Here is a 23,388-nt window from a genome sequence, read left to right as displayed (position 1 = left end):
GCGGTTACCAACAAAACATTAAAAAACATGAAAGAGAAAATAGAGGTCCAGATATAAGGGTTCTGCTGGAGATGAATAGAATGGGGGAGGCTGTAATAGTGATAGGGGATGCTGTAATAGTGTTTTTAAGGATGAAAATTTAGAGTATCTGCTGGAATTGACCTAAGTATCCAACCTTATCTCTTTCCCACACCTCCTACCGACCGTCGGCCTCCTCTCCACCGGCCTCCTGCTCCTCGAGCTCATCTCCAGCTGGAAACCCATCGAGCAGCTCCCCACGGGGGCCAAGCGCACCATCATTGAGTGGGCGGACCCGCTCGTCGTGCACGGCCGCCTCGGGGACCTCGTCGACCCGCACCTCCGGGGAGCGTTCGACGCCGCACAGCTCGCACGCGTCGTCGAGTGCGCCGGCGAGCACGACCGGTGGCCAGACATGTGGTCCTCCTCCAGGGCCTCGAGCTCATCTGATGAGAGATGCTGCTTGCTTGCTTGCTTGTTTGATGAGAGATGCTCCTTCAGACATGCGTCTCTTGGCTTGCTTGCTTGCTTGTTGTGCGTGATCTCAGCTTGACGTATGTTGCTCAGAATGGTGTGGGTGTGCCGCTATGTATGATTATATTTGATGTTTTTCCTTTTCACAATCTGTGCACTGGATCTGTGAATGTTTTTGTAAGTGATTTTTGTGAATGTTTTTGTAAGCGTTGGTGAGACCGGGAAATTTGACCTCATGTTTGTTAGTTCGATCTGTTAGTTGTGTGATTGTTTGTGAGCAATAATACTATATCGTAGTGGTGGTGCCTGACGGCAGCGGCGGCGGGAGCGGCTCGGAATCGAGCCAGCTCATTTTTATTTACTGGAAAAGGCAACACTCCCGGCTTGGGAATCGGCAGACTATCGCTGTCTGTTACCGTCGGCTCAACCGGTTTTTGGAGCCGGGCAGTGAAGCCCATTTATGTATTAGCGAATTCATATAGTATTCAGTAAAATAATCATATTTTTTTCATTCGGAGTTTAATTTTGACGTTCAACTTCTAGTTTTAAAGGTATATATATATATATATATATATATATATATATATTTATTTATTACTAATATGTGCTCTCAAGCAGTTGATAATTAGTATATATCCTTTTCCTTTCCCATCTTTCTGGTGCTCTGCATGCAAGCCCACTCGACCGAGAGCTTGTTGCAAATCGCAATGTGCACAACTTTTCCCATCAAAACCCATGGCAGAAGATAAGTAAATTGCACTGATGTCTATAAAGATGTAAATTGTGTTGGAGGTTATCAAACTTTTTTGTGCGTTTAAGTAGGTCGGCAATCTCTAAAACTGACTAATCATGGTGTATATTAAATCTGAATATTAAACTAAGTACATGAGAGGGCAACATTAACTTCCACGGAGTTAACTTTTACAGTATAGGCTCCCTCATACCTATTAATGTCTACAATTTTTTTCATATAATTTATACCCCAATGTGGATTTCCTCAATATATTGTAAATCCATGACAAAATATGACTGTAAGAGAAGCCGCATAAAGCGTAGCATGGTCTCATACTTTTCAATTATTTAAAGTAAAGAATATCATTTGGATGCATATAAGCTATAGAGTGGTCATAACATAGCTCAATTAAATGTTGGTTTTAGTATGAACAAATTATATTTTAATTTTACACTAGATCTAAGCCAAAAGTTTGTGGTCAAGTATGTGGCTTCCTCTGTACTAATATTAGATATTTATTTGTACATCTATATAGTTTTAAATAAAAAATAATCAACTACAAAGTTGTAGATCTCGTCGAGAGCTATAATTTTCATATAAAGTTTGTCTTCATCCGACTTCGTATGAAAAAGTTATGAATTTTTAAAATTAACAGTCATAGATCACGGTTGAAATTTTGTTAAGATTATTTGGTCATTTATATTATCTCTAATTAAAAAGTTTTCAACTACAAAGTTGTAGATCTTGTCGGGGACTACAATTTTCATGTAAAGTTTTTCACTATCTGATTTTGTATGAAAAAATTATAAATTTTTTAAGATATACTGTTATCTATTATCACTACCGGCTAGTCACATGAACTGGCAATAGTACTTGACGAATTATCACTGCCAGTTCATAGATAGAACCGGCAGTGATACCTATCACTGCCAGTCAGTGCTCTCACCCAGCAGTGAAGCATCACTACTGGCTCAAACCTTCAGTCGGCAGTGATGCTATTCATCACTATCGGTTCATAAGTTATATTGGCTGATTCTTTTCGCGCGGCTTTTGAACCGGTAGTGATGCCTCATCACTGTCGGGCCATTAGATACCAGCAGTGATGTTCCAGCATATATAGCTGGTTCTGTAGTAGTGAACGTACATACCCACATCTTTTTACATGTGATTTTAATCTACTCTTTAAATCATCTACAGTGATAAAATTGTGATCTTTCTCTAAATTAGATCTCAATTAGAGCTCTTGCTTATTCTAAAATTCAACACCAAGGAACAATTGTCTACATTCAAAGTTAGAGCAATCTAACAACTAAATCAAATTATGAATAGAATATATATCATCTTTATACATCTAACAATGACAAAATTGCAAGTTTTTCCTAAATTAGATCTCAATTGGATCTCAAAATTTATCACCATAGAACAAGCATCAACCATCAACCGCAAGGACGGTAAAAATAGCAGCTGGCTCTGTTCTGCTCTAGCTTGGAATGGCTCTGTTCTGATCGGGCTTAGGGTAGAAGATGAGTTTTATACTGTAAGAACCATTAGTGCCAGTTGGTAGTTAAAACCAACACTGAAACCGAATATCAGTGTCAGTTCGTGGTTAGAACCGGCACTGAAGGCACTGATAGTTGGTTTTAATGATAGTTCTTAGTAGCTCAATCATTGTTAGTGTGTGAGAGATTAAGAATCAGTACTGATATATTTTTAGTGATGGTTCCTATTAAATCGACACTAATGAGTCTTCACCTATTCCTGTTCTGTAGCATAGCAGTGAAGACAAACATACTTTCAATTCTGTAACCTTTTGTTAAATTAATTCCAGTATTTGGAAGAACAGACAGTACAAAAGCCATATTCAGATTCAGAGGCTGTCATGCTGAGCAATAGAGCAACGAGCATTCGAGCAAGAGTGTCAAGAAATAAGATGATGCTCACCGGCGTCAACACGCTGCCGTGCGCCGCCGTGGTCGCGGTCGCGCCGCCCCAACCCACCCCACCCCACCGCGATCTCGGTCAAGCTGCCGCGCTCGCGCTGTCCCGCCCCATCGGCGCCGCGGACGCGCTCACGCCATCGGGCCCCGTAGTGATCTCAATAAAGCCGCCATGCTTGCTCCGCCCAGTCCCTACAGTGCCGCGGACGCGCTCATGCCGCCGGGCTCCGCTACGCTCCCACCGCTGCCATGCTCGATGCCGCTGCCCTCCACCTCACGTGACGCCTGCGTTTGGGAGTTGGGCCAAGTCAGGAGCTATTTGCATATTTGGGCAATTGGGAAAACATCGTTGGGCCACCAGGAACGTTAGGCTTGGGAGTTGGGCTGTTGGTTGTTGCCGTGTTGTTCTTGGGCCACCGGAGAATGTGATATATAGTTAATTTGTTTTTCAGAAAAGTTAAGTTGTACAGCGGTACACCTATGACCCCATGTGGGCCAGGCGCTGGTGGTAAGTTGCTGCTGAATTTGTATTCGTTAATTGCCATGATTATTTGATTGATGAGTAATGTGGTTCTGATTTTGGTTCTGTTTGTCGCTTTTAGATTGCTGCACATCAAACTCGTCCAGCCAATCTCAATAGCAAACATGATGGTGGCGCTTCGGATGATTGGGAGGGGGAGTTCTACCCCACCATCCCAACAATCAAGTACGAGGTGAGGCCATGAAAATTTAGATGCTTGAATTAGATTGTGAATAATTTAGGAACCGTTGCAAAGCCAACTTATATACTTATTTGCTTGATATATTAGGATTGGATGCGATTCAGGGTTGCCTTTGGCACACATTCCATGGTACTGGTGCAGATCCGTTTGGTGCCCCTACAAATGTGTGGCCCTTGGAGGATGGCACAAATCGTTGGCCATGGTTAAGAGAAGCTGGGAGTTAACAAATGGTGCTTTCATGATAGGGATATTGCCCCGGACATCATACCTCTCGAAATATGTCCTTCAGTTGTGTTGCAGTTGTGTTAACACATGAACTAGAAATATAATCAAAGTAGTATGGTAGAGTTATCTTGGAAACTGTTTTAATGCAACCTTACAATTGGTTAGGTAGTTATGTCCTTCAGTTGTGTTGTAGGTGTGCTAATGCATGAACTCAAAATATAATCGAAATGGCTCGGTAGAGTTTTCTTGGAAACTGTTTTTAAGATGCAACCTTACAATTGGTTAGGTCATTAAGGGTATATTGTCGAGTGATTATGGGTTGCTGTCAATTATCTATGGGACTATATGTTGAGCATAGGAATATGATACCTGATGTAATCCAGCTATCTTATGCATTTGAATATGATTCCGGATGTGATCCAACTATCTTATGCTTACCCTAACTAAGAGAACGATTCATTTGGATTATATATTTTATTAACACCGAACCAACTGGTATTGGAAGAGCTCCAATTGTTTGTACTTGGAACAAACCATAATTAGGATCAATAAGAATCTTCTGGTGTTATAGTTGATGGCTTTGGTTTAATAATGGAATTTGTGGGGATGGGTGTAACATGACTGTCAAAAAATTTCTTAGACTCTGTTATTTCACATTGCAGGAAACAAATGCTAACTTGGACAAGATAGTTGACCTGGCAAAGCAGCTCCAGGTTAGATTGCTGCAACCTTAAACTGCCAGCACTTAGCTGTACTTTGCATCGTCCCGCTTACTCATTATTTTTATTTCATCTGATTTGTATTTAGGGTGAGACCAATATAAAGCCATTGTGGGGATATTGCACAGTTTTTTTTTTTTTTTTTTTTTTTGCATCCACGTTACATGCATGGAGCTGCTACTAGGTTGGTATTTTGGTTTTGTTGTGTTAAACGAAGTTCTTCAATTGGCATATTACTTGAGATTAAGAGAACTCTTCAATAATGTTGCAGCCCAGATGTTAAAGTGTATGCTTATGCCGGGGCACAAGTTCAGAAAGCTTTGGAGGTGGGTTATCTCTGAACATCATTGTTGGTCTTCCTTCTTAGGCCAATTCTTGATTCGGTTTTATCCCCTTACAGATCACCCACTACTAGGTGGTGAAAACTACGTATTTTGGGGTGGAAGAGGGGGTTACCAAACTCTTATTAATACTGATGAAGAGAGAACTTGACCATCTGGTATGATTGGGACATATTTTGCTGATTCCTTTCGTGTTTCTGCTTTACTTTGTGGCATAAATTATTTGCTCATTTATTGAATTTGTCCAGGCTAACTTTCTTCAAGCTGCTATTGACTACAAGAAGATCGGATTTAACAGTAATTCAATCCTGTCTCTTCATGATTTACATGTGCCAATTTCCCTAACTTTGACAGAGCACGTTTTTTCACTATGAAATTTAGTGATAGAACTGAGATGTATTTTTCACTATGAAATTTAGTGGTAGAACTGAGATTTTGTTATTTCAGGGACATTATATTGTTGATAGAGCCTAAACTACAAGAACCTACAAAACACCAGTATGCTTATTACTAAAAAGTGGATTAGCAAATATCTAAACGATTAAGAAGCACTAATCCTTGATTTCCTCTGGCAGGTATGACTGGGATGTTGCAACTACATTCTCTTTTCTACAGATTGCAAGGCTGCCGGTATTGCTCAAAGGACCAATGGATACTATCAAGCAAACATATACCTTTTTTCTTCTTTACATGAGCATCATACAAATTTGAAGTCATGCGGTGTTTTAAATTATGAAGAAAAAAATGTTTCACAAGTGTATATGTGAGGATATTTTTCTATCATCATCCTGCCCTATAATCAATATTTATTTGGATAATTGGATTCATGTATCTCAAGTTTTTTAAAAGCTACAATCTTTTGTGGAGCAGCATTTGCAAGTAACGTAATGCATGGTGTAACAAAAGCTCAATAATGGGTGTATAATTTAGTAACCGTTGCATGCACGGGCATTATACTCAAAAGGAAACCAAAGTTTTGCATGTGTAAACTTGATATATATATAGTAATTAATGAACTTTAAATGTAGATTAGTACTACCAATTCTCTACCTATCTCTAGATTTTTTATCACCACGTGCGCTCTGAACCTTCGCTTCAATCTCTACTAATGCCAACAAGCACATCCTTGTTTTAGCCATTCGTTCTCTAGCTCCACCCGGCTCCCACGTACTCCACTTCAAGGTGGCTATCTAGTGCCTATTATTCCACTTGCAATGCTTACCACAGCCACACTCGTAACCTTGCTAAACATTCAAGTTCGATGACGCCACAAGTTATCTTAGACTAAGGAGGCATCGGGAAAACAACAACCAGACAACGATGAAACAAAAGTACAATGCTGAAGGGTTCCTCGTGGACATGACGAAGCATAGCGACCAGTTGTTGTGGCCTTCGCAACAATTCGTACATCCAGGATTCAAATTAATGCTATACGCGACGGGCCATGAACCTATCCAGGATCGGCTGTTGTGGTTCATGCATGTATTTGCATCACCACTGTTTCTCCCCATGATGAACATCAGAACGCCAATCCTAGGGACTTGTCAGCATAAGGTAGACTGCCTATGTCTTGTGGACATGTTGCAAATATATATAGTCTCTCGAGCCGAGGATTACTTAGATGGTTTATCGTCTTTGTCGACGAGATAATAGTTTCATGCTCAGAGATATTATTCAACTTGTAATAAACTCTGGGACAGCCAAAGCTCCAAGCCAACACTACGTAAAAAAAAAACACATCAGTGACGGTGGTAACTATCATTAGTGATAGGTAACGCACCTGTCATTCTAAACGTATCACTAATGAGAGGTTATTAGTGACGGGTTATGATCCATAATTAATAACTATATTAGTGACATGTCATAATAGTGACTTGTCACTGATGTGCGTCTCCCATGTGCTGGGCAGAAACACAACAGTGACGAGTTATGGGGTTACCCGTCACTGATGTTAACACATAAGTAACGGGTTATGGAGTTACCTGTCACTTATGTGAATATATAAGTGATGGGTGAAGAGGTTACCCATTACTTACGTGTAGGTCATAAGTGACAGTTAATGGTCTTCATCTGTCACAGATGTGCGTCTCCCATGTGTTGGGGAGAAACACATCAGTGACTGATGACGAGGTTACTCGTTACTTATATGTAGGTCATAAGTGATGGATAATGGTCTTCACCGGTCACTATTGACCTCACCCCCTGCAGGTTTCTCTTGTTTCTAGCCGGCTGCGTCCTGGTGCATAGCTAGGATTTGGCAGTCGTCTTCTCCCTGCAAACAACAACAATGTATCCATATCCATATCGACAAACACACTTATATAAGAACTCACTTCATCACTGAATCGCAAAGGTTACAAAGTTCCAATCAATTCATCACAGAATCACAAGTTATAAAGTTATAATCACTCAATAGTACATAAGACCTCACGGCCTAGGGTTTCTATAGTGGAACTCGCTGTGTGGGTTGATGACTTCTGACATTATGAACTCAGCGATCCGTTGTCGAATCCCTGGGAGTGCACCGTCGTCGAAAAAATAACCCTCATAATCTTGCATAGTTTTTCGCGTAACCAATACCATGTTATCATGGAATTAAACTAATTACTGAAATTAGTTATGAATAATATTGTATTGAACTTACATCGGGGGATTTGATATCCTTTGCTCGGATCATGATTAGGAGCATGTTATACGCAACATATAATCCGTAGGTGTTGCCTGGTAGTTGTGGGTAGCACTGTGGAAAATAAAATTTACTGCTAGATCACAAGGAGAAAATAAGCAACAGAGAGCATTTGGTAATTTGTTTGGTAGCATTTACCGTGAACTCGATCTTGTGTGTCAGTCTGCGGTTGTCTTTTGTGTTGTAGTCAGGATCAGCTCGAAGGTACTTGTGAAAAGCCCTGGATAAAGAGGGATCGAATAGGGAACATTTGAATGTTAGAAAAGTTAAATATGTAAACTAAGCTAGACAGAACTTACACGTCAAGGAGTCCTTTAACAGCGCTATAATCACACTCTCCATGTTTGCCTTTTGGTCCTACTAGTCTTGATGAGTCGAGGTACCACACCAAGTTCCACTTGAGGCAAATGACCTGTAAGATCTAATGGCCACCGGTGTTCTGGGCGCCCAACAGGTAGTCCATTTTGGAATAGTATTGCATTGTCCTGGCCACATAGTTCACAGTGTAGTCGCCATGCGCTTTGATGATCGAGAATGAAATGGCCTTAGGGTCAATAAATCCGATGGGCTCTTTCTTCTTCATTTCTTTGATCAAGTGTCTACAGATAAGAAAATAGTTAGATTCAATACTTAGTGATATTAATTAATGAATGTCTAGTCTCAAGGGACTTACAATGTGAAGATTAGTAATAACGATACGCCTATGGCATAAAGGTCGAAGAGGTCATATAAGTCATTGAAACACACAAGAAAGAAGCCATCTTCAGTTAAGAAGTGATGTTATTTGTATTGTACAACTATAGATTGAGCCTTGGTGTCTCTACAAGTTTGCATGTAGTAACTATTCAGGTCGACACATGCTTGTCCCGCCCTTGCTAGGTCATCTACCGTCATCAAGGGCTTTCCATATTGGAATTTTGTGTGAGCAGTAGTCCACACTTCTCCAATATCCATAGACTTCTTTGCCGGTACAATGGCTTTTGACTTCTTTGGTAGGTGCTTCTTAAGCCTTTCTTGCTGGTTTCCTTTTCCTTCTTCTTTGGACTCTTTGGGAGAGATGAAATTGGAGCTAAAAGCGAGACTGCCTGATGAGAAGGAGAAGGCAGTGAAGCCAGCTTCTCTTGAGGAGGAGAAGGCAGTGAAGCTGTCTTCTCTGGAAGTGAGGGGTGCGGCGGCGGTGCACTTGAAGCTCGTCCAAACTGAGATGCACTGGGCACGATGATGTTGCCCCTCTTCCATTGGATCCTTTGACGAAGAGCTTCACCTAGAGTTGTGACTTCATCATTGGGGGGAGCTCCAACACGTGATGGGTGGCATTTCTATGTACCATGTCCACCATAACCACGTCATAGCTAGCACATATCGGGACCGTATGTAAGATATGGACGTCTGGAAGCACCTGACCCCTTGCAACCTCCATTTGATACCCACCAGGCATGATTAAAAGCCTGCAGGGCATGGGCCCTTCTAGTAGGTCAATTGTATCCGGCTTAATCACGTCGGCTACTGGTTGATCGACCTCCTTGGAGGATGTAGCAAACATGGCCCTTTTAGGGTATGTATGTGATTTTGGTGATTAATGAAAACATAGTCAATGAGACTAACATGTTTGTCAAGTATATGCTTTAGTGGTATCATAGATGCTATACATGAAGAAGTCACTGAGCCGAACTCAAGAAATATTAAATTGAACGAGTTCAGAGAAGATTACACTCACTGGATGGTCTGGTGCTCAGAAAAAATAACACATCAGATGGTCCGGTGCTCTAAAAGTTACAGACACTGAAGTATTTTTTAGCTTAGAGGAGAAAATGAAGACTACACTGGATAGTCATGTGGTCGGCAAGGTGTGCACACCGGAGCATTTCCCAATAGGAATATTTTGGTGCAAAAGGTTTGTATACACCAGATGGTCCGGTGCTCAGAGAGGATACACACACCAAAGTATTTCTCTAGAGAACTATTGAAGTCTAAAGATCTACACATCAGATGGTCCAGTGCTCTGAGGTGTACACACCAGATGGTTGCATCAGAGCATTTTACAGGAGAAAGTCTCAATGGCTAGTTTGGCATGGTTGTACACGCCAGGTGGTCCAATGTCCTGAAGATCTACACGTCGGACAATGAACAATATAGAAGAAGTGGCTCGGTCGGCTGAAGCATAGACACCTGATAGTCCGGTGATGGAATTCAAAGTTACATTGGACTATCCGGTGTTCACAATGAGTTTGAGTGGGATTCCAATGGCTAGTTTTCTACTGCTCTACATACCGGATGGTCTGGTGTTTGTACTGTTGTTAACGCTAGATCATACGATATTCACAGTCTTTTATGACCGTTGGAGCAACGACTAGTACGTGGGTTTGAGGCTATAAATACCCCTCACTCGGCCATTTGAGTGTGCTAGAGTCCAGGGAAGCTCATAGACACTTGAGAAGACATCCAAGCCACCAAAGTGCTAAAAGTGATCATCCAAGGCAATTAAGCACAAGATTAGGGATTGATTAGTGCTAATAGGTCTAGAGAGAGTTGTTGCTAGGTGTTGTTGGCTAAAGAGGGGATCAATGAGTGATCCTATATTGTACTAACTGGCACGCCAGCGCCTTGGAGTCTTGGTGACTCGCTGACACCTTGAGTCTTGGTGGCTTAAGCTTATTGACCCTCTGACTTGATGTGGAGAGGCGGCAAGATGCTTGTACAGGGATGCGAAGACCCTTGCCTTTGTGGCTCAAGCTCCAAAGTGAAGACGGCGACAAGTGACCAGAAAAGAGGCTTGTGGTGAGGCCTTGCCTTGGTGGCTTGGTGACTCAACCTACTTGAGGCCTAAGTGGCTCAAGGGCCGTGACCGGGTGCCGTCTGGGAGCTATAGCCTAGGTGGCTACTTCAATGTGGACTAGGAGTGGCGTTTATGCCATCGATACCACGGGATAAAAATTCCTTGTGCCGAGTTTGCTCTCTCTACCATCTTTACATTTCTACATTTACTTCTTGTAATATATCCTTTGCATGTTTACCTTTCTAGAGTAGTTTGCTAGGATTGGCTATAGGTTGCAAATATTTTTGAACAATAGAGTAGACACACTAGATGAATCTAGAGCACATTTAGATAGAAATAGATATATGTTTATCTTGTGAGGTTTTTGGAACCGATTAGTTTTAGGTGTCTTAATTCATTTTCCCTCCCCTCTTAGGAGGTCACCGATCCTTTCAATTGGTATCAAAGCTGGGGCTCGCACCTTTCACAAAGATACGCCAATTCAAGTGGCATTTGAGCTGTGTTCTCATTTTGATTGGTTAGGCTTCATTGCCTAGTGAGTTGTGACGTCTGGGGTAGGGATGGATACCGGTAGTGCTCCATGTTTTGACGGCACTCATTTCTCCCGTTGGAAAATTCTAATGACTTGTTATTTGCAAACCAAAGTTTTAGATGTTTGGAGAGTCACTAAAGAGGGGATGAAGCAACATGTCACAAACAAGGAGAGGCAATTCGATGCTTTAGCGAAGAGTATCATTTTATCATCTCTAAGAATTGATGCATTTAATCAAGTATATTTTCTCACCAATGCTCATGATATTTGGACTAGCCTCATTGAAATATATGAAGGCACAAAGGATACGCGCAATGAGAAATATCATGTGCTAGTCTCTCAACTCAATAGCATCAAACAACTTCCCCATAAAAGTGCTAATGACATGTACTCACGTTTGAATATTCTTATCAATTAGATCAATGGGCTAGGGTTGACACCAATTAGAGACGATCAAGTGGTAATAAGAATACTTCAAGCTCTTCTTCCCAAGTACAAGTTGATAGTCTACATCATGTACAATAACAACAACATTAGCAAGGTGACTCCAAACCAAGTTCTCGACAAAATCACCGCTCATGAGATGATCATGAACATGAAGGTTGAAGGCTCATCCTCATCTGATGCCAAGAACTTTTCCCCCACAAGTAAGAAAGCTCCTTGCCCACACATGAAAGAGAAGATGAGAAGGCAAGAGCAAGAGTCAAGCTCAAGCGAAGATGATGGTGATGAAGATGAAGAGAGCAATGAAGAAGATGAGCAAAGCACCTCAAGTGATGAAGAAATGGATACTAAGATCGCCAATGTCATCTCAAGATTAGAGAAGGACATCAAGAGGATCAACGCTATGGTTAATCATCTAATCTCCATGGAAGACTTGGTCATCACAATTAATCATATCAAGAAGAAGAAGAAGACCAAGAACAAGAGGGAGACAAGGGGAAGAGGTAAAGCATTCGCAAGCATAGGAAGATGGTTGAGTGAAGATGAAGATTCAAGCTCAAGTGATGAGAGCTTCACCATCTACTCCTCTAAGAGAAGCTATTCCTCAAGGTCGTCATCACACAAGTGCCTTATGGTCAAAGGTATGGAAATCGATGTAAGTGAAAATGAATCTGATGAGGATTCACCTTTTCAAGAAGAACTTCTTGAATTGATCAATGAGAAACAAAGGGCCTTAAATAAATAAGCTAAAGAACTTAAGAAATTCAGTACCCTTAATGATATTCATGCTTATTTTGTTTCCAATTATAACTATGACAACATGGTGAATAAGCTTGTGGAGGGGTCCACCGTGATATGCTTTTAGTGTCATAAAAAAGGCCATAAGTTCTTCCAATGCAAGAAAGTCAAGAAGGAGACCAAGGAGAAGAAGAAGATGATTAACTTCTCAAACAAGACCTCCAACTTCTACACCAAGCCCAACTACAAGATCAAGATCAAGAGCAACCACTACAAGCTCAAGAAGAAGGACAATGATAAAGTGGTTGCACACATGGTTGGGAGAAAGGATTGGAGGTGGAACCAACCCATTTGGGTGCCCAAGGAAGTCATCACCAATATGAAGGGGCTTCAATCGGTTTACGTACCAAAGAAGATTTGAAGTCCATGGGTCGGCTCGGGGGATTTGGAGACTTAGCACATAAGGTGAAGTGAATGTTCAAGCAAGAAGCCAAGTATACAAGATTGAGCGCATTGATGAAAACATTGATCATCATATACCCAAATGCCCATCCAAAGGTAAAAGAGGTAATGGTAGGTAGAGTTTTTTTCATGCATTTTATTTTTGCATGTAGTACCTTTATCTTTTCTAGGATTGCATGTGCATATTTCATTTTCTTGCAATGCCTAGTATATGTTTTTCATATGGTATGTTGCTTGTGTTTCTTTCTAACCCATGATCAACCTACATATTTTATTAGTTGTAGGTTCTATACATGGCATATTTCTTCAAGTGATATACTTTATGTGTCATGAGTCCAATCTATAGGATAAATTCTTCATTGTTGTCAACGACAAGTGCATGTCTCTCATAAGTATTCGGCACTTATATGCATACATTTAAGGGGAGCATATCCTATGGGTTGTGATTTTGAGACTAACATGTGTTGCAAGTGATATCTTTTGTAGTCTCATGGAGTAATCTACATGTCCCCGGAGGTATACAATGCTTATTCGTCAATTGGTTCTATTGTCAATTATTATCAATTCATTTGATCTTTTAAGCTACCTCCATGCATAATATGGCTTAAACTTTCTATCTCTACATATTGTCTAGTTGTGTATATGTTTCATTATCATTATATGTATGCACACATAAGGGGAGTTTAGATCATATTATGTGAGTTTCATGAATTGTGATACATATGTTTTAATTTCAAATGGTATCCATGTCGCTCATTTCAATTGCATTACTGCAGTTGGCATGCATACCTACGATTGGTATCATTTACCCTACATTTGGTATCATTCCTTTAAATTGGACTTCTACAAGTAATATCACCTTATTGAATCATGGTTCATGAAGCTCTCTCCCATGTGCTCTAATGTGTTCCCTTGAGTTCAACATGTGTTTGTAGCCTTTTTGAGATTGTTGACAAAGGGGGAGAATTTTGACCAAAGCAACTTCAAGTTGCATGATGCAAGAGTGTTGGAAATTGATTGACAAAGGGAGAAGCATGATGCAAGAAGTGTGCATGGAAGGATTACAAGTGATATCGAGGCAAGAAGCGCGCAAAGCAAAGAATTCTTGCATGGGTTGATCAAGGGAGATAGTGACAATGGAGAAAGGGGGAGAATTGTCTCTATGACAGTTAGAACAGAAGGGGGACAAAGTGAAGGTAAGAACAAGGTATGACAAAGATAGGATCTTTTCTTTACAATTGTTCCATCTTCAGTTGGTATCTCTGGTGCACTTTCAATTGGTATCATTGGTTGTTCTTACTATGCATCCAAGCAAAGTGGTAATTGTTGTCATTCATTTCTTGTGCGCTTGTGCACTTTACTTTTGGAATCATTTATGTTTTTCCACTTGCTTTGGTTGTGTTGTCATCAATCACCAAAAAGGGGAATATTGTAGCAAACATGGCCTTTTCAGGGCATGTATATGATTTTGGTGATTAATGATAGCATAGTCAATGTGACTAACATGTTTGTCAAGTATATGCTTTAGTAGGTCTCATGGATGCTATACATGAAGAAGCCACTGAAGTCGAACTCAAGAAAGATTGAATTGAATGAGATCAGAGAAGATTACACTCACTGGATGATCCGATGCTCAGAAGTCTAGGAGGATGAAAAATTTGCGTAGACCATGGAGTTCTGAACATCGGATAATCCGGTGGTGATAAAATTGATCTCGCTAGACTTGTAATAAGTGACGGGTGAAGATAGTAAAAGATGACGGGTGGAAGTATCACCCATCACCTATGACAGCACACTGGATGATCCGCCAAGGAGGAAAAAGAGAGCGTCAGACCATCTGTTGAAGAGAAAAAGATTTTACTAAACTAAAATTTGACATTGATATTACAAATTTGACATTAATATTACAAATTCAAATAATTTGAAACCTAAAATTCAAATTTGACATTAATATTACAAATTTGACATTAATATTATAAATTTGACACTCAAATTCAAATTCGCCGTTTTCATGCTTTCTTGACATGGATCCCTTTGTTATGGTTGGAGCACAGGCATGGAGTTTTGTTGGTCGGCAAAAGGTGTGGCATGATTGCAGTAGCAAAAGGAGGGATTTCATCGAATTGATTGAACTCCTCATCAATGACATTTGCAACTCCGATGATGCGTCTTTTCCTAGCAAGAACCACATGGTTCTTCTTTGTTGTGTCAGTCACATAAAAGACTTAGCAAACATCTTTAGCAAGTATGAAGGGTTCATACTTGTATCTGACATGTTTGAGATCAACGCTAGTGAATCCATACTTTTCATTGGTGACACTCTTTGTCCCTTGTACCCAATGGCACCAAAAGAGGACTACCTTGAATCCCAAGTAGTTCAGCTCCAAGATCTCCTCTATTTAACCATAGTATGTGCCCATCTGCATGTCATTGTCATAAGTATCTATACGGACACCACTGTTCTCGTATATACTCTTCTCATCTTGGGCAACCATGTAAAATGTGTATACATTTATATTGTACCCTTGATATGTCATAATTGTGTATATAGGGTTTGATGCTAGTTTTTTTATTAGAGCACTTGTAGGAGTACTAGCAGTACTTGATTGTTTGATTCGATCTCGGAACCAAGTGGTGAACCTTTGCATATGTTGCCTCGCAACCCAAGCTTCGGTTTGCCCTGGATTCTCTTTAAGTAGCATTTGCTTGTGCTCATCGACATATGGGCACACTTTGCTCATTTGTTGCAGCACGAGGAAATGACCTTGGTCGTATGCCTTTGGATCAGGAGTTATTGCCATCTTCCCCAGAACCCCTACACCTGCGAGCCTCCCCTCATTTTGAGACTTAGACACGCCAATTGGGTTATTTGTGTCAATGTAATCAACAGACTGCTCCAATGCCTCCTCCGTTGCGTAACCCTGCACGATGAATCCCTCAGGAAAGGCTCGATTCATTACGTACGACTTGAGAACGCCCATAAATCTCTCATATGGAAACATGTGATGCAGATACAGGGACAAGGTAGTGTATCTCCTTCACAAGGCGAGCAGTGAGATGGACCATGATATCGAAAAAGGATGGTGGGAAATACACCTCAAGAATACATAGAGTCTCAAAGTGTCTTTTTTCTAGCTCATCCAGCGAGTTTGGATCGAGCACCTTTTGTTCAATTGCATTAAAGAAAAAGCACAGGTTCAGGATAGCCTCGAGAACCTTAATTGGGATGATGTTCCTAATAGCTATTGCAAGCAGTGACATCATCATCACATGGCAATCACGAGACTTCATCATGGCGAAATTCATTTTCAGCTCATTCACTGAAACAAGTCTTGCGATGTTGGACGAGTAACCGGAGGGAACTTCCACACTGTTGCAAGAACTGGTAGAATTCTTTTTTCTCCTTCTTGGAGAGAGTGATAGCTACTAGGGGTAGGTGTTTTCCTTTGTTCGTATCATGTGCATGAAGCTCCGACCTTAAGCCCATTTCTTCAAGGTCAGCTTGTGCGTTCTCAAGATCCTTTCCTTTTCACTTCATTTGGAGCAATGTACCGATCAGACTCGCGCAGATATTCTTCTTTATATGCATGCTATCGATAGAGTGGTGAACATCTAATTTTTTCCAATACTCTAGCTCAAATAGTATTTATTTCTTGTTCCACATTTCTTTTTGTTCATCATCCTTAGAGGATCATTTTCGCTTTCCAAGGACAACATTGATATTCTTAACCTGATTGTGGACATCTTCCCTGCTAAAATGCCTTGGAGGTAACACTTTCTCCCTTGTGCCATCGAACTGCTTGTCCATGTTTCGGTACAGGTGCTTCATGGGAAGGAAATATTGATGCCTCATGTACACTATTTTTATTGAGTTGTTCAACCTCAAACTGCATGTGTTATCTAAGCAATGGGGGCAAGCTTCACCTTTTCTTTTGCTTTGACCTGATAAGTTACGAAGCGCTGGCTGATCGTTCATGGTGACGAACAACATGGTGTGCAAGGTAAAATACTCTTGCTTGTACTGATCCCAAACCTCAACGCCTTCTAACTAGAGTTTCTTAAGATCATCGAATAAAGGCCTAATGTATATATCAATATTATTGCTAGGTTGTTTCAGTCCTGATATCAAGATAAAAAACATAATATATTTCTGCCTTTTACGAAGCCAAGGTGGAAGGATGTAGATCGACATTATAACAGGCCAGTGCTACGTGAGGTACTCATGTTACCGAATGGATTCATGCCATCTGTGCTCATAGAAAACCTAATATTTCTCAATTCTTCAGCGAACCAACCAAATGTGGAATCAATGGTTTGCCATTGAGCGAAATCCACCGGGTGCCATATCATTGCGTTGTTCTTAGAACCTCCATATGCCAACGCACCAATTGGGCCTCCTTTCTGTTGGCAAACAATCGCTTCAGACGGGAAATTACAGGAAAAATACCACACCACCTTTCTAGGAGGCCTTTTACTTTTCTTGCCTCCATCCTCGTCACCACCGTCATTTTTACACTTATATCGATGGGTTCCACAAATAGGGCATTGATCTAGCTCTGCATACTCTCCGTAAAACAAGATACAATCCTGCTTACATGCATGTATTTTTTCTCACTACTACAGACACTGCCGGTTCATAAGCCGCACTGGAAGAATCTAACATCGTGGCTTATGAACTGGCAGTGATAAGGGTCATTACTACCGTCCTATGGCTTGAGCCGGCAGTGATTCCCAACTCCCTCATCACTGTTGGACTAAGCCACCGATGGACAGTTATAATCGGGCATCATTGCCGGCTGGTGGTATGAGGCAATGATGTCTTGGCTATATAAAAGTCGCTCTCTCCTTCCCCAAGCCTAAGCACAACAGAGAGGAGCTCTTCTTGCTTGGTGGTGGCCATTTTTGGTCACCAAGTTCTTGGGGGCTTCAAAATTTTGATGAATCCTCATGCCCTAGGTGTTCCAAGGTATGTTACTTCATCTCCAATTCATTTCTAGTTGAATTTTATTTGCTAAATTGCTCTAGATTTTGAAATGATGGAGATAAAACTATGACCATGATGTTTTAAGACAATGTAGATGCAATTATACCTTATTTATGATATGGAAGCTTCAATTAGTAGCTTATGCTGGAAAGTGTCTTTATTATTGATTTAAATTAGCTATAGGTATGAGCATATTTATTTTTGATTTCTAATGAATTAGAAAAATTAGCTATAAAATTAAGGTATATAGCAAGCTCCAATTATATTTTTTACATTTTATTTAATTAGCAAGCTCCAATATAGAAACTTTAGGTATGAGCATATTTATTTTTTATTTTTAACAAATTAGAAAAATTAGCCATGATATTTAGGTATGTAGCAAGCTCCAATTATATTTTTTTATATTTTGATTAATTAGCATGCTCCAATATGGAAACTTTAGGTATGAGCTTATTTAATTTGATTTTTAATGAATTAGAAAATTTTGCCATAATATTTAGGTATGTAGCAAGATCAAATTATATATATTTTTTATTTTATTTAATTAGCAAGTTCCAATATAGAAACTTTATGTATGAGCGTATTTATTTTTCATTTTTATTTAATTAATCCTATATAAGGGTTAAATAATAATGATAATTTCTAGGGATGACACCAGCAAATACTCATCGGAAGCGGACACGAAAGAATACAAAAGGTGGCTCCTCTAACCCGGGCCAATTGCCGGTAGGAGATAGCGAGGTAATTTATTTGTTGGTGATTGCAAAATCTTCTAGATATTTTGAATATAGATTTACAATAATGATATAATGGTAGATGGATAGATGATGGATGTACGATGCGAGCCGTGTGAGCGTAGAGTACAAGAACGGTGTGGAATATTTCCTGTTAGCAGTCGCGGCACACAAGTCAAATACACAGTTTCAATACATTTGTTGTCCATGCGTTGATTGAGAGAACAAAAGCAGTTTTCCACCACCTAGTAGATACATTCCCACTTGATGCCAAGGGGATTTATGCCTGGCTATACCCGTTGGACCGAACACGGTGAAGCTGAGATCGTACAAGAAGGGCAACACATTAGCAGAGAAGATGAAGACATGTGCATCGATATGTCGGCTGACAAATACACCGATATGCCACCTATCAGAGATACGTTGGTTGATGATGATCTAGAGAAGATGTTTGCTGATGACGACGACGATGATCTGGAGTAGATGTTGCAAAATGTGGAGAGGAACTTCACCAATGAAAGAGAGTTTCAAAAGTTTCACGTATGATAGAGGACTCTAAAACACCGTCGTTCCCTAGCGGCGAGAAGAAGCACACAATGTTGCATATAATGCTTTCACTGCTACAACTGAAGGCAAGCAACAGATGGTCTGATACAAGCTTCACAGAGTTGTTAATGTTCTTGAAGAAATTGATTCCAAAGGGAAATGAGTTGCTAGAAAACACGTACCAGGCCAAACAGGTTGTGTACCTATTGGGGTTGGAAGTATAGAAAATACATGCATATCCAAACGATTGCATGTTGTATCGCAAAGAGCATGCAGATTTGGAAGCGTATTTGGTTTGTGGTGCAGCACGGTACAAGTGTAACGGTGATGATATCGATGGTGAAGAAAAGGCCTCCCATCACGATGTGGTATTTTCCTATAGTCCCCTATTTGAAGCGTTTATTCGCGAACAAAAGGCATGACGAATTGATGTGATGGCACACCGAGGAGCACAAGGATGATGAAATTTTGAGACACCCCTCTGATTCTATGCAGTGGAGAAACATCGATAGGAAATACAAGAAGCATTTTGCAAAAGATGTGAGAAATATAAGATTTGGGTTGAGTACGGATGGGAAGAATCCATTCGGCAACATGAGCAGTAGCCATAGCACTTGGCATGTGACACTATGTATCTACAACCTTCCTCCTTGGTTGTGTACGAAGCAGAAGTACATTATGATGCTGGTGCCGATACAAGGGCCGAGGCAACCTGGCATCGATATCGATGTCTACCTGAAACCAGTAATGGAAGATCTTGTAACACTATAGAACGATGGTGTGTGGGTATGGGATGAATACAAATGAGAGAACTTCACCCTACGCGCAATGTTATTCGTAACAATCCAAGATTGGCCAGCCTTTGGTAACCTATCGGGCCAGACTGTCAAAGGCTACTGTGCATGCGTGCATTGCTTGAATGAAACAGAAAGCTTGTGGCCGAAGAACTACAGAAAATTGGTTTACCTAGGTCATCGTAAATTTCTTCGCAAGGATCACCCATACCATAGCAACAGGAGAGCTTTTGATGAGAAAGTTGAGACTCGATCATCTCCTAAGTATCGCACTGGGAGACAAGTATATGAGATGGTAAAGGGACTTAGGGTTATCCTTGGAAAGGGACGCGGTAGTACATCGGTTCCAAAATCTAATCTTAGAGCTCTTATGTTCAAAAAGAAATATGTTTTTTATGACTTAGCTTATTGGCGGATTTGGTGGTTCGACGCGCAATCGATGTCATGCACAATGAGAAGAACGTGTGTGATAGCTTGATCGGTACGTTAATAGACATACTTGGCAAAACAAGGGATACACTCCAAGCACAGAAGGACCTGAAACATTTGAAACTCGGACATGATCTACAACCCGAAGATATGGAAGAAGATGACAAATATCTTAGTCCCGCTAGCTATAATCTGGGCAAGGCTGAGAAACTTGCAGTGAGCAAGTGCTTGCATGGAATCAAAGTTCTATCTAGTTATTCTTCCAACATAAAGAGACTAGTAAACATGAAAGATTTGTAATTAACTGGCATGACTAATACTGGCGCATATGTTTTTTTCAACTCTGTAAAACTTGCCTCACAAGCAAGGGTCCATTTAAACGTTTGACCTTTCTCAAGTAACTTTGTGATGGGCTTTGCAATCTTGGAGAAGCCTTCTATGAACCGATGGTAGTAACTTGCTGATCCAAGGAAACTATGGATTTTGGAGACATTCTGGGGAGGCTTCCAATTCAAAACGTCTTCCACCTTTCTGGGATCAACTGCTATTCCTCCAGCGGAGATGATATAGCGAGAAAAGAAACTTGATCTAGCCAAAACTCATATTTGCTCAACTTAGCATATAACTGATTATCCCTAAGCTTCTGTAGAACCAAACTCATATGTTCTGCATGTTCCTCTTCATTCTTTGAGAAAACTAGGATGTCATCAATAAAAACTACCACAAACTTATCCAAGTACTCCATAAACCCCTTGTTCATCAGATACATGAAGTAGGCAAGGGCGTTGGTCAACCCAAAAGACATGACCGTATACTCATAGAGTCCATAACGAGTAATGAAAGCAGTTTTAGGGATGTCTGATGTTCAAATCTTCAACTGATGATATCCTGAGCGAATATCAATCTTGGAGAACACACATGCTCCTTTAAGCTGATCAAATAAGTCATCAATCCTGGGAAGAGGGTACTTATTCTTGATGCTCACCTCATTCAAGGCTCGATAATCTATACACATCCTTTGGGTACCATCCTTCTTGTGTATGAATATTACTGGTGCACCCTATGGTGACAAACTAGGTCGAATATAACCTTTATCTAACAACTCCTGTAATTGTTCCTTAAGTTTCGCTAGCTGATTAGCAGCATTCTATATGGCCTTTTAGATATAGGAGCCGTACCAGGTACTGGTTCTATAACAAACTCTATGTCACGGTTAGGTGGCATACCTGGCAAATCTTCTGGAAAAACATTCGGATATTCACAAACAACCGGAATGCTCTCAATTGGGGTTCCATCAGCTTGATTGATTGTTCCTTTTACTACTAGTGATACTTCTGCAACGTATTCCACTTCATTTCCTTCCTTAGCAGTCAGACAAACGGTTTTTCTTGCATAGTCGATAATTCCATTGAATTTGGTTAACCAATCCATTCCTAGTATGATATCTATCCCTTCGGATTCCAAAATGATAAGGTTTGCAGGAAAAATCTACCCCCTTTATTTTAATACTAAGGTTAGGGCATACATGCCTTGCTTTCATTTCTCCACCTAGGGAGCTAACAATCATTCTATGTTTCATAAGAGATATAGATAAATTGTATCTTGCCACATACTTGGTTGCTATAAAAGAATGCGATGCTCTAGAATCAAATTACACTGTAGCGGGGTTGGAGTTGATAAGAAACATACTGATCACGATATCTGATGCATATTGAGCTTCATCAACTGCCATATGGTTCACACGGCCTCTAGCAACATTCTACTTTGCTTGATTCTGGGGCTGATTCCCATCGCGGTTCTGTTGGTTTGCACCTTGGGCTGGTGGCTGACTTTGATGTCTCTGAGGACACTGGTAGGCAAAGTGTCCCTTTACTCCACACTGGAAACAAGGTTTTCCTTTGGTTGAAACTTGAGTGTTGTTGCCAGTGTTGTTGTTCCTTTGAGGGGTTTGACGTGAAGTGCGGGGCGCTTGAAAGTTGGAGCGCTTGTACTATCCTGCATTCTTGGAGGAGCTTTGATTTGTAGACTGGGTGTTAGGATGACTGTACTGCTGACCAGAATGATTCATAGATCCAGACTTAGAAGAATCATAATAGGGCCTGGTGTTGCTACCTGACTGACATGGGTGGTCCATTTTGTGCTTGCGATCAGTCTTGTTTCTCTTGTGCTCCAAGGTAAGAGCATGATCTACAAGGGCCTGAAAGTTCTTGAAATCATGAGAAGCCAGAGAATACTGCACTCCATCATTTAGTACTTCCAAGAAACAGTCTTGCTTCTTCTCATCGGTATCCACATCTTCTGGTGCATACCGGGACAGCTGAGTGAATCTAGTGACATACTCACTCATAGTCATTCCTCCTCGTTTGAGTGCTAGGAATTTCTTTCTCTTAATCTTGATCGCTCCTTGCGGTACATGATGAGCATAAAAGCATTCTTGAACTCCTGCCAGTTGATGCTGTCAGGTTCTTCATGAGCAGTGCCATAGGCATCCCACCAGTTTGCGGCAGATCCCATCAGCTGTTGTGAAGCAAACAAAACTTTCTCCCTGATGTTGCACTAAGCGACTGAAAGCTTCTTCTCGATGACCTTGAGCCAGTCATTTTCCGTTTATAGGTTCAACATCATAAGAGAAGGTAGGTGGCTTAGTTCTTTGGAACTCTCCAAGCTTGTCACAAGGTTGTTGTGGCGGTGCATTGGCGGTGGCGAGGGGATTCTGCTGCATTTGGGCCATTGTATGGGCCACTCCTTGTAGAATCTAAGTTTGTACTGCCAGAAGCTGCTCAAGGGAAGGCTATGGCAATGGAGGTAGATTGTCATTGTCTTGTCCATCACTAGCATTGGTGTTGGCGCGGTTAGCACGGTTTGCATTCCTTTGGTTCACCATCTGACACAAATGCATGAAGATGAGGAAAAGAGGAAACAAGAAGAACAACAAAAGCAAGAACGGAAAAGGATAGGCATAGATAGATACCCCAAACTAACTAATATATTATTATTATAAGGATGTATTCATGAAGAAGATCTTCATAATACATCACATACTCAAACAAAGATCCAAATCATTACATAGCACACCACCAAACTCAACTAGCTC

The 23,388-nt window shown here is 40.7% G+C and overlaps 1 pseudogene; it reads left to right on the top strand.

Annotated features, from left to right (window-relative positions):
* The first annotated feature begins 80 nt into the window (after positions 1-80).
* On the top strand, positions 81-22,843 carry LOC133917957 (xylose isomerase-like; annotated as a pseudogene).
* Positions 22,844-23,388: the final 545 nt, after the last annotated feature.

The sequence above is a fragment of the Phragmites australis genome, chromosome 5 (assembly GCF_958298935.1).
Source record: "Phragmites australis chromosome 5, lpPhrAust1.1, whole genome shotgun sequence".
In the NCBI taxonomy this organism is placed as follows: domain Eukaryota; kingdom Viridiplantae; phylum Streptophyta; class Magnoliopsida; order Poales; family Poaceae; genus Phragmites; species Phragmites australis.
This window is presented reverse-complemented; position numbering and strand designations above follow the sequence as displayed.